The following is a 12,694-nucleotide window of genomic DNA, read 5'->3' on the forward strand; positions in this document are numbered from 1 at the left end:
AAAAAATTGAGACAAAAGAACTTTGAATTCGCAAACAAATCAGGAAAATGGCTTGCTTGGCAGATTAAGAAAAGGAAGGAGCAAAACATAATAAACAAAATTGAAGTGGGAGGAGATGAGATAACCAACCCTAAAGATATCAGGAAAGGATTCTTGGACTTTTATAGACAATTGTATAAACGAAAAGAAAAGAACAACATGAGGAAAATAGAAAGATATTTAAAAGAGAAAGAGGTGCAAAAGATCCCGACAGAAGCACAAGAAAGGCTGAATACCCCAATTGACATAGAGGAGATGAAGGCGGCGATAAAAAAGCTGAAAAATGGAAAAGACCCAGGACCAGATGGCTTTACAGCAAGATATTATAAAGAACTGGGAACAACCCTGTCGTTACCACTGAGAGAAGTAATGAACAACATATTAAAGGAGAGAGAAATTCCAGAGACGTGGAAAGAAGCATTTATAACCTTTATTCCAAAAGAAGACGCGGACTTAACTCAAGTAAAGAATTATAGACCAATTTCCTTATTAAATACGGATTACAAAATCTTCGCAGGAATAATGGCAGAAAGATTAAAAAAGGTTTTACAAGAAATTATTCATGAAGATCAAGCGGGTTTCCTTCCTGGCAGACAGATGAGAGATAATGTGAGAAATGTTATAAATATTTTAGAGTATCTGACAGCCAGGAATGAGAAACAAGCAATGTTGATGTTTGTGGATGCCGAAAAAGCATTTGACAACGTATCATGGATATTGAACATAGGGAAATGGGGAACGATTTTCTTAATGGAATAAAGGCAATATATACGGAGCAAAAAGTGAAGTTGATAGTGAACAATATGATAACGGAAGAAATAAAGATCTCTAAAGGTACTAGACAGGGTTGCCCGTTATCACCACTACTATTCATAATGGTCCTGGAGGTCTTATTGGACTCAATAAGGAAAAAGGAAAGTATAAAGGGGGTGGCAGTAGGCCAAAATCAATACAAAGTTAAAGCCTTTGCTGATGATTTAGTTTTGATGGTGGAAGAACCGTTGGAGACGGCAGCTGAGATACTGGAGGAAATTGAAAAATTTGGAGAGGTAGCAGGTTTTATAATAAACAGGAAAAAAACCAAAATTATAGTCAAAAATATGGAAAAAACAATGATGGAAGTATTGCAACAACAAACGGGTATTGAAATTGCTAAAAAGGTGAAATATTTAGGACTATGGCTAACTCCAAAAAATATTGATCTGTTCCAAAACAATTACGTTCCGGTGTGGAATGGAATTAAGAAGGACTTGGAAGTATGGAAAAGATTAAAACTATCCCTTTGGGGTAGAATTTCAATGATTAAGATGTCAGTGCTACCAAAGATGTTATTTCTATTTCAGATGATACCAATATTAAAAGGAGTGGTGATTTTTAAAGAATGGCAAAGGATGATTTCAAGATACGTTTGGCAGGGCAAAAAACCGAGAATTAAATATAAACTATTAACAGATGCAAAAGAAAGAGGAGGCTTTGCCCTGCCAGATTTGAAGTTATACTACGAAGCATCATGTCTTTGCTGGTTAAAAGAATGGATTAAACTTAAAAATACAAAGCTCCTAGATTTGGAATGATTTGATAACAGATTTGGATGGCACGCGTATCTTTGGAAAGAAAAGAAAAAGGGTTATAAATCATTTGAAAACCACATCTTCCGGAGATCGTTATTGGAAGTCTGGGACAGATACAAAAATATATTGGAAATGGGGGTCCCACATTGGTTATCCCCATTAGAGGTCATAGGTGTCAAAAAAGTTAATATGAGAAGTGACTGGATTACCTATGGAGATTTGGTGGTGAAGGAAGGGGGAAAGTGGAGACTAAAACCATATGAACAAGTAAAAGAATATGTTTATGATTGGCTGCACTACTACCAAATAAATGAAATGTTTAAAAAGGAAGTGAAAGAAAAAGGGTATAAAGAAAAAGATTCAAAATTCCAAACAGAGATTGTGAATAATGATTGTAAAATAATTTCCAAAATGTATAAAATTTTGTTGGAATGGCATACAATGGACGAGGAGGTAAAAGTAGTTATGACTCAGTGGGCCAAAGATTTAGGATATAACATAGAAATGGATGATTGGCAAAAAATATGGAACGAAAATTTGAAGTTTACAGCATGTGTCACATTAAAAGAAAATGTAATGAAGATGGTATACATGTGGTATATGACACCAGTAAAATTAGCAAAAATGTACAAAACTTGTAATAAATGTTGGAGATGTAAGGAGAAAGAAGGTACATTTATGCATATGTGGTGGGATTGTAAGAAAGTAAGGGGGTTCTGGGAGATGATATATAATGAACTAAAGAAAATGCTAAAATATAGCTTTGTTAAGAAACCAGAAACCTTTTTGTTGGGAATAACAAGAATGGACATAAATAGGAGAGACTGTAAACTTTTTCAGTATGCAATCACCGCAGCAAGGACATTGTTGGCCCAAAAATGGAAACAAGAAGAAGTTCCGACTTTGGAAGAATGGAGGACAAAATTAACAGACTACGAGAACTGGATAAATTAACTGGGAAAATCAGATACCAAAAGGATCATAGGCTTTTTGAGGACTGGGGGAAATTCACAGAGTATTTGAAAACTGTATGTGAGGACTGTACAACGCTAGTGTGTTTTAAAGAAGCTTTGTGAAAACATAAGGAATATTGCTAGAAGGCAAGCAAGGACAGAAATATAATATCTAATGGCAATATTAAAATTAAGGAATGTGAAGATAGGATTTGAACTACGAATGATTGTCAGAGAAGTTGAGGGAGGTCCAATAAGTTAAAGTATGTGATATGTAAATGGATATGATTGGAGTCTTTTACGAAAAAAATTTAATAACAGCGACCTTATCGTAGCAGCGCCCGCATACCTGTGGAGAAAGGTTAACCTGCAAAACCTATGAAGAAAAGTTAACCTGCAAAAGAAGACATTAACTGAGGGTGGGTAGGGTGGGAGAAGCTCTGGAGCCAAGTGAGGATTACCAGGTAAGATCCTCCCTCTATTGTGTGGGCAGGTAATCCCTCCCCCTACCTGGCCTGGTTTCCCTGGCAACGCTTCCCCCAGGTGGGATTGGACAACTCACTGAGGTAGGCGAGGACCTCCAGGTATCCCACCTGAGGGAAGGCAAAGCCTATGCTGATGGGGCCACTCCAGATCCAGGGCTGCATGCGTCCACACAAAGGGCGCCCCCCGTTTTAAGCGGGGAGCAGTCATTCCCATTTGTAGTTGAATCAAGCCATGGGTGATTTGTATGTGACTTTTTTATCACATAATAGCAGTGCTGAACTATAGCGTGAACATGTTGTGTCGTTTCTCCATATTGTTAAATGGTCTGGAGGAGAGAGGACAGGCAAACTCTTCTATGGGTCATGTGGACTGTGCTAGTGCTGAAACGTTTAAAATGTACTGACAAAGTAGGAATAACCTGAATTTCCACTCAGGGTGAATGAGAGAATGAGCAGCCAGTTGAAATGCATTATTTAGAGCTTGGCTGAAACTTTGGGGCCAGCTTTTTTTAACCATTCTGGCGGGGCAGGGATAGAAATTCAGATGATCCCAAATATTAGGGGCAGGATAACTTTGGTGAAATTTCTGTGTGAGAGCATTCATAGTGTTCACCATATTTAACCTTTCTGAGGTGTCTGAGGGATTTTTCATTTCATTTCATATTTGTCTTTCTTCAGGAAATGGAAGTCTTGCACAGAGGAGAAGAATGAATAGAAAGACAAACTCTCTCCCCCCCCCCCAAAAAAAGCACACAAGGCAGACAACAAGTGATGCAAAATTAGAATTTGAGGAGCATACCTCTGAAAACATTAAGAATAAGACCTATTTAAATATCTAAAAGTGGGAAATTAGCTAGGGAAGAAGTTCAAATATCTATTTATTTATTCCATTAATATACCAGCCTTATCTTCCAAGGAACTCAAAGTGATATACATGGTTCTTCTGCTCCCCATTTCATTCTCACAACAACCCTGTGAGGTAGGATAGGCTAAGAGATGGTGATTGGCCCATGGTCACCCAGTGAGCTTCATGGCTGAGTGGGAAATTCAAACCCTGGTTTCCCAGGTCATAGTCCAACAACCCCTCACACTCTCTCTCACACACACTAACAAAACTCACTGTAATCAACCAAATGCAACCAACCAGTCTCTTTCGCTGCCAACAAAAAAGAAATAAATGAATAAAGTAGTACCTCTGGTTACGTACTTAATTCGTTCTGCAGGTCCATTCTTAACCTGAAACTGTTCTTAACCTGAACCACCACTTTAGCTAATGGGGCCTCCCGCCGCTGCCACGGCCAAGTAATTTCTGTTCTCATCCTGAAGCAAAGTTCTTAACCCGAGGTATTATTTCTGGGTTAGTGGAGTCTGTAACCTGAAGTGAATGGAACCTGAAGCATATGTAACCCGAGGTACCACTGTAGATGCAAGAACCATACACGTGATGCTAACACAAAACCCCACACATACACTATGCAAAAGATGCAAATATCATTACTACCCTTCGAAAGATCATTAGTCCCACCTCTCTCTCCCCACCTCTTCCTCGCTCCTCCCCCAACCTCACAGTGCCTATGATAGTAATGTCTCAACCAAGCATTACTGACCTGTAGATAGGGCTCTACTAACTGAAAACAGAGACATTATGCAGGAGCGAAACTCGGCTTTCTTTCACCTTAGTCAAAGACCCAGTTTGGCATATCCCCGACCCCATTTATGTACACATACCTACAGGTTGGGAGCCTCAATGGTGCCTCCTGGAAGCATCACTTGGGGGGGGGACCCAGCTAGCCCCCCCCATAGCTACACCACTGCGTAATATGTCCCTTTGTTATCCATGAAAATCTATAGCAGCAATAATAATAAACACTGACTGCTAAGGCAGGGGTGGGTGCAGAGCAGAATTGCAGGAGAATGTACATCTTGGAGAATGGATAGGTCTTTCATCTAGTCCCTCAGGATTCTTTGTATGTTCTTAAAGATGGTGTCCCTGCAGCCTCTCAGCCAGGCAGCACTTCCAGGAAGACACAAAGAGAACGGGAAACGTTCCTTTCATTACTTTCCGTCTGTTCACTTATGATGTAGGAATATTTGGGCTTCTCAAAGCAGCAGACAGAAGCAGGCATACCCAGACTAAAGAAGGAAAAAATTAACTTTGTGCCATCCTGTCTCTCTGTCCTTTTATTCTAAATCTGCTTCACGGCATGAATGAAAAGTGAAAGTGGTCTCCAAGAGGTGGACTTACCTTTGCATAGTTTCTGCTCAGAGGCAGGACGTCTTTCTGCAGAAGATTGCCCAGAAGAAACCAAGGAGTGGGCCCTGGAGGTAGTTGGGCTTTCTTCTTGTACATTTTGATGGAGAACAAGAGCAAGGTGAAGAGGAGGCTGAGAAGCAACAGAGCTTCCACCCCCATTTTTCTCTGTGTCCTTTTGGTCAGAAATCTAAGAAAATACTTAAGAAAGACAAGGTGGAAGAAAGCTGCCTGCTGGAGACCCAACCCAACTCGGACTCTGGATTATCTCTGTTGCTCTTCTGGTGTTCGTTTTTTAAATGTGGCCTTTAATAATTAACAGGGAGAGTTATTCATTAATATATATTGAACTTAACCTTGACTCATAATTAAAAGAGGAATGCCCTCTGGGGCACATGAGAGATAAGAGTACATGGAGGCTGCTGGCAAATATATGCTGAGAAGCCAGTCAGTAAAAAGGTGTGTTTACCTGCTGCAGGCAGTGGTGTAGTGTGGGTTGTCAGCACCCGGGGCAAGGCAAGTAATTTGTGCCCCCTAACCCGGTAGGGGCAGAGAGCTGCGAGCATGAGCACGCCCCCCCCTCATGTTGAGCCCAGTGCGGCTGCCCCCCCCCTGCACCCCCCACGCTACGCTACTGGCTGCAGGGAGGATGTTTACCTTCTTTTTTGAATCTGCACATGCGCCTTTAAACACACTTTACTTATATCTATCATCTATCAATCTATCTATCTATGCCACATTAAAACTGTGAGTGAGGTATAGGTGATAGATGTTTCCCAGCTGCCTTTCTTGGTGTGCTCACAGCAATGTAACTTTTTATCTGCAAGTCAGCAGGATAAAGTTGTTTGGGATGAAAATGGAAAGGTGGAGGTTGATAGCCTGAACACATATTCCACTATCACCACCATCCCACATACACGACACACACACCTGCATACGCCAGCTTCATCCTGAAAAAAGTCAGAATAATGCTCTGTTGATTAAAGGAGAATGCAATCAAATACATGCAACACCTGAAGAAATAAATTCAGAGTTTCTAATGTATTATTTTTTGTTGTATAGGAAAGAAAAGTAACCTTGATCTGTGAATGCTAAAGTTTTTCTTCATTTGGTTCTTCTGCAGTTAGATCTAAATCCATGGCAAGCCTTTGCAGCTGAAAGAAATCAAGGATGTCCTTGATAGTATGAAGATGGAGAAAGTCAGGGGAGACATCAGCTAGCAAACCTTTCTGCCGACAACGGTCAGTGGCTGGTTTCTTAATTGGATGCTTTTTCTTGCTAGGCATCAGGCCCACATGAGGTCTTCTTCTTCTTTGGTGATCAATCTTAGCAGAGTAAGATTGTCTTCCATGAACACGGTTTTAACAATGAGTCCGTAAGTGACTGTGGAGGCCCCTGGGTCAAGGAGATGTAACTTTTTAGAAGGCATCTGAAAGCAGACTTGTATAGCTTTTTATATGTGTTGGAAGCCTTTCAGAGTGTAGATACTTGTCCAGCGTGGGACATGGTTGCACCATGTCAGGGAACTGTCATCCGAGGAAAAAGTGGTGGACAGGCTCCAGCAGAATAGGAGAGACTCTGCAGCAGCGGAGGGAACCAGCAGGGGGAGTGCCAGAGTCACTGCGGAGGAAGGGCTCTGGGACACTTCCAGTGGAAACAGTGAAGAGGTTACTAGACCTCCCTTAGGAACTCCATCCCTTCGCCGGAAACTGTCACGCAGAGAGTCACGAAGGCGCATGTCTGTCAAACAACTTTTATGTTGGCGTAAGTTCCGTAGCCGCCCACTGTCAGATTCTACCAGCGACTAGCGGAGTCATGCTTTGGGGGAGCTCCGTTAGTGCCTGGGTTTGGATGACCAGCCAAACCCCAGCGGGATCCAGCTTTTACGCGCAAGCAGCTCATTATCCCATCATAGCAATCTGACAGTCTCCGAAAGCAGCTTGTGCAAGCAGAGGGCATCATGAGCGAACCAGCCGGAACAGGAGGAGCAGGAGCGGGAGCAGGTCCAAGCCTGGAAGAAAGGTATAGGGCGTTGGAGGTCCAGCTCGCACTGCAAACGGCGAGGCTAGAGGAGAGGAGGGCTCAAGATGCAGATAAGGGGAAAACCACCCCACTTGCCAGAAGGGTGCCTGGATTGGTGCAGAAATTTGGGGGGGATCCCAGGAACTATCAAGCCTTTAGGACAGAGATGCAATATGCTCTCAATCTACTGTTTGATGACTTCCCCGATGAGAACTCTAGAGTGGCGTACGTGATTGGCCATCTAGAGGGAGGGGCGAGGGACTGGGTTCGGCCCCTGATGGCAGCCAATAACGAAATCTTAAAGGACACAATGAAGTTTTTTCGCGCCATGGACTTGATGTTTTCCAGCGAGATTGAGCAGGGGGTGGTGCGCAGGAAGTTAATGGCATGTAAACAAGGGAGCCGATCTGTACGTGAGTACTGGACTGAGTTCACCATGCTGATTCACAGACTGGGGTGGGACCTTGCTAGTGAACCTATTCAGATGATGTTTGAAGAAGGTCTGTCTCCGTCAGTGAAGGATGAACTTTCCCGGGCGCCCAGGGCGGAGTCTATGGATCAGCTGACTAAAGCAGCGCTGTCCATAGGATCACGCCAGGAAGCTAGAGCTATGGAAAAGCGGGAAGAAAAGGGGGAACGTTGGAAGGATTTCCGCATTCCAGAGATTCCGGAGCAGCCTTTCCCGCCAGCAGAGCCGATGGAACTGGGAACAGCGCGGAAGAAGGAGGGAAAGAGCGGCAAGAGATGCTATCTCTGCCAACAGCCAGGTCACTTTGCCAGAGTCTGTCCGCAAAGGAAGGAATGACAAGGGATGGCAGGAACTGTTGGGGGGAAGGAGGAGGGAGAAATGAAGGAACAAGTAAAAGCCAACGCCTGGTTGCCAACATCAGGGCACAGCAGCCAGGCCAGGGAGTAGTGAACGTGCCCACGCCGGAACCTCCAAGACCAGCGCTTGTGATAGAGGTGTTGCTGGAACTGGCAAACGGACACCCACTAAAGATAAAAGCGCTATTGGACTCAGGTAGCTCATGTAATTTCATGAGTAAGGAGTTTGCAGCGGAACATCAGATACAGACTATCCCATTAAGTAAGCCTTTGCAGGTTACCACGATTGATGGGAGGGAGCTGTTGGGAGGAGAAGTGAGCCAACAGACTGTACCTATGATAATGAGGGTGGCACGGCACACAGAACTGATTGCGTTTAACGTAGCCACCTTGGGAGGAGCCCCTATTATCTTGGGAATGAGCTGGCTGGCACTACACGATCCGCTAGTAGGCTGGCATCAGAGGGTGGTTTCCTTTGGATCAGCACATTGCCTAGAACACTGCAAGGAGGGAGAGACGCAGGCAGGTGCCAGGGCCACTCTAGCAGGGGTGGAAGTGATGGACAAGGGGAAGGTGCCACCGCAATACGCTGATTTAATTGACGTATTCAGCGAAAAAGAAGCAGATAAACTGCCCCCGCACAGACCCTTTGACTGTCAAATCACCTTACTCCCAGGAGCACAATTGCCAGTGGGCAAGCTGTATGCAATGTCAGACAGTGAGATGCAGGAGTTAAGGGAGTTCATTGACAAGAATCTTAAGTGAGGTTTCATCAGAGAGTCACGAGCGGTGGGGGGCAGTCCAGTGTTCTTTGTGGACAAGAAACACACGGGCAAGCCCAGACTTGTGTGTGATTTCAGGTCCCTGAATGCAGTGTCAGAACCAGTGACTTTCCCTATGCCTAGAATTGATGACATTCTGACACAGGTGAGAAAAGGGAAAATTTTTACCAAGCTGGACCTTAGGGGGGCATATAACTTGATACGTGTGAGGAAGGGGGATGAGTGGAAGACCACTATGTTCACCCCCTTGGGGGCTTTTGAGTACCTCGTTATGCCCTTCGGATTACAAGGAGGCTCCGCCTGTTTTCAATCATTCATGAATCACGTCCTGGGGCCATTGCTCTACAAGAACTGCGTAGCGTTCTTAGATGACGTCCTGGTGTACTCAGAGAATGAGGAGCAGCATGTGCGAGATGTAAGAGAGGTACTGAGCAAACTTCGAGAAAACCGGCTGTGGGTGAAACTGGAGAAGTGTCAGTTTCATACCAGGGAGGTGGAATTCCTGGGGTACCGGTTGTCTGACAAGGGATTGGCCATGGATCCCAGCAAGGTTCAAGCGGTACTGGAATGGAAAACACCAAAGACCAAGAAGGACGTGCAAAGGTTCCTGGGCTTTGGAAACTTCTATAGGAAGTTCATCAAAAACTTTGCCCATTTGACTGCGCCCATCACGGATTGTCTCAGTAGCAAAAAAAAATTTGTTTGGACGGAAGAAGCGCAGCAGGCGTTCGAACGCCTAAAGCAGGCGTTTGCGTCGGAAGAGCAGCTTCTGCACGTGGATCTACAAAAACCAATGAGAGTGGAGACTGATGCGTCAGACCGAGCGGTGGGGGCCGTGCTTCTCCAGCCGGGAAAGGATACGTCTGAATGGAGACCGTGTGCATTCTTTTCGCGAAAATTGAACAAATCCGAGAGGAACTACACGGTGTACGACAGAGAACTGCTCGCCATTCATGAAGCATTCCGGAAATGGCGGCACTTGCTGATTGGGGCGCAACACAAGGTTCAAGTCCGAACTGACCACAAAAATCTGGAATATTGGAGAACAGCTCGAGTGCTGAACCAGAGACAAGTGCGATGGGCTCAGGAGTTCTCCAAGTTCCACTTTGAGATTCGTTACGTGCCAGGCTCAGAGAACGTGAGAGCGGATGCCCTTTCCAGGAAACCTGAGTACTTAGAGGGGGAGGGAGCGCCTGAGGCAAGGCATGTAATCTCTGAAGACCGCTGGGTGTGTGGGGCGGCATTGGTGGGGCAAAGGGAACTGATGGAAGGGACGGAGAACGATGCATACGCCCAAGAGAAACTCAGAGAACTCAGGAGGACAGAAGAGAACACGGGGGGGTTGAAGAAAAGAACGGGGTGTTATATTACAAAGGGGCACTGTACATACCAGATGGGGAACTGAGGGGGAGAGTACTTAAGCAGTTGCATGACAGCCCCACAGCGGGGCATTTTGGACAGCACAAAACCATGTGGTTGGTTACCAGGGAGTTTTGGTGGCCCAAGGTGAGGGAGGACGTGCGGGAATATGTCAGGGGTTGCGACAGGTGCCAGCGAGCAAAAGGAGAGAGGGTGGCGCCAGCGGGGCTATTACAACCCTTACCCACGCCAGAGAGGCCATGGGAGGCAGTATCCATAGATTTTATGACGGATCTGCCAAAATCCAAAGGCAAAACAGCTGTCATGGTGGTGGTAGATCTATTAACCAAAATGTGTCATTTTATAGCATGTTCACATGCGGTTACAGCGGAAGAGACCGCCAAGTTGTTTGTAGAGCATATCTTCAGGTTGCATGGCGCCCCCTTGAGGGTGGTCAGTGACAGAGGCAAACAATTTACTTCCAGGTTCTGGAGGAAACTTATGAGCTTACTGCAAGTAGAACTCAATTTCTCCACTGCCCGACACCCAGAAACTAATGGGCAAGCGGAAAGGGCAAACGGGATTTTACAACAATACCTGAGGTGTTATGTAAAGGACAGAGAAAATGATTGGGTAGATAAGCTACCGCTGGCCGAATTTGCCTACAACAACGCGGAGAATGTGTCCACAGGAATGAGTCCTTTCCTGGCAAACTATGGGTGCCATCCCCGGGCATTCCCAGGAGAGGGAGGGGAGAGGTGGAGCGTGCCGGCGGCGGAAATGTTTTTTGAAGAGATGGAAGCGATTCACCGTCAGCTCCAACTTAACTTAGAGAGAGCCAAGGAAGAATATAAGAAACAAGCAGACAGAAATAGGAGGGAAGGTGAAACCATAAGGGTGGGAGACCGGGTGTGGTTGTCAACCCAAGGTCTACCGTTCAAAGGGGGGAGTAAGAAGTTGAGACCCAAAAGATTGGGACCCTTTGAGGTCATACAGCAGGTCAATCCAGTAGCATTCAAACTCAGACTGCCCAGTCACATGAAATTACATCCAGTATTTCACAGGTCATTACTGTCGCCGTACCGAGAGGGACGGGAGTGGGGGGAGCGTGAGAGAGAGGCCACCCAAGCGCCCGTGATAGAAGAGAGAGAACGCGACATGAACGTGGCAGGAATCATTGATTCCAGGTGGAAGGGGAATCAGGTGGAATATCTGGTAGAATGGGAGGGGGAAGTAGAGTCGAAAACACTTGGGTACCAGCAGAGGTAGTCAAGGATGAGGTTTTAATAGAAACATTTCACCAGCGTTTTCCAAAAAAACCGCAACCCGTGGCACGATTTAGAAGGGAACACTTTGGGACCACCGATGAGGAAGGAGAGTTTGAAGGGTTCCCAGAGTCAGGGGTGGGTGAGGAAGCCGTCTCCGACGAAGAAGAGGAAGACGGGGAGAGAGACGGTACGCCATGGTTAGAAGTGTTTGAATCCTCGGACGACGAGGAGAGCTCCTTCAGGGGCTTTCCGCCCTCACCGCCAGTGGGAGAGGAGGTGGGGGTGTGTGAAGGGGGCCCTGGGGGGGAGGTGGATGTCAGGGAACTGTCATCCGAGGAAAAAGTGGTGGACAGGCTCCAGCAGAATAGGAGAGACTCTGCAGCAGCGGAGGGAACCAGCAGGGGGAGTGCCAGAGTCACTGCGGAGGAAGGGCTCTGGGACACTTCCAGTGGAAACAGTGAAGAGGTTACTAGACCTCCCTTAGGAACTCCATCCCTTCGCCGGAAACTGTCACGCAGAGAGTCACGAAGGCGCATGTCTGTCAAACAACTTTTATGTTGGCGTAAGTTCCGTAGCCGCCCACTGTCAGATTCTACCAGCGACTAGCGGAGTCATGCTTTGGGGGAGCTCCGTTAGTGCCTGGGTTTGGATGACCAGCCAAACCCCAGCGGGATCCAGCTTTTACGCGCAAGCAGCTCATTATCCCATCATACACCACATAAAATATTTTCCTCTTGCAAGAATGCTTAAAGCTCATGTGTACAGCGCACATATGTGTGGATTTCTTGAGACATGTGTAACAGTTAACAAATTTTGAGCTGAACTGTGCGTGTGAGGGACTGGAAGAGCTAATTTAATGGCACTTATTTATCTCCTAGAACAGGCATAGGCAAACTTGGCCCTCCAGATTTTTTGGAACTACAACTCCCATCATCCCTGACCACTGGTCCTGTTAGCTAGGGATGATGGGAGTTGTAGTCCCAAAACATCTGGAGGGCTGAGTTTGCCTATGCCTGTCCTAGAACCACCAGATTTCTCCCAGCACCCCAATCCCACCCACACATAGGCCACCAACCCCAATCGGACAACATGAGAACCTGGGCCCATCAGGTCACCTGCAGAAAAAAGGCATGAAGGCA

This window comes from Podarcis melisellensis, assembly GCF_964234715.1.
Source record: "Podarcis melisellensis genome assembly, chromosome: 2".
Taxonomy (NCBI): domain Eukaryota; kingdom Metazoa; phylum Chordata; class Lepidosauria; order Squamata; family Lacertidae; genus Podarcis; species Podarcis melisellensis.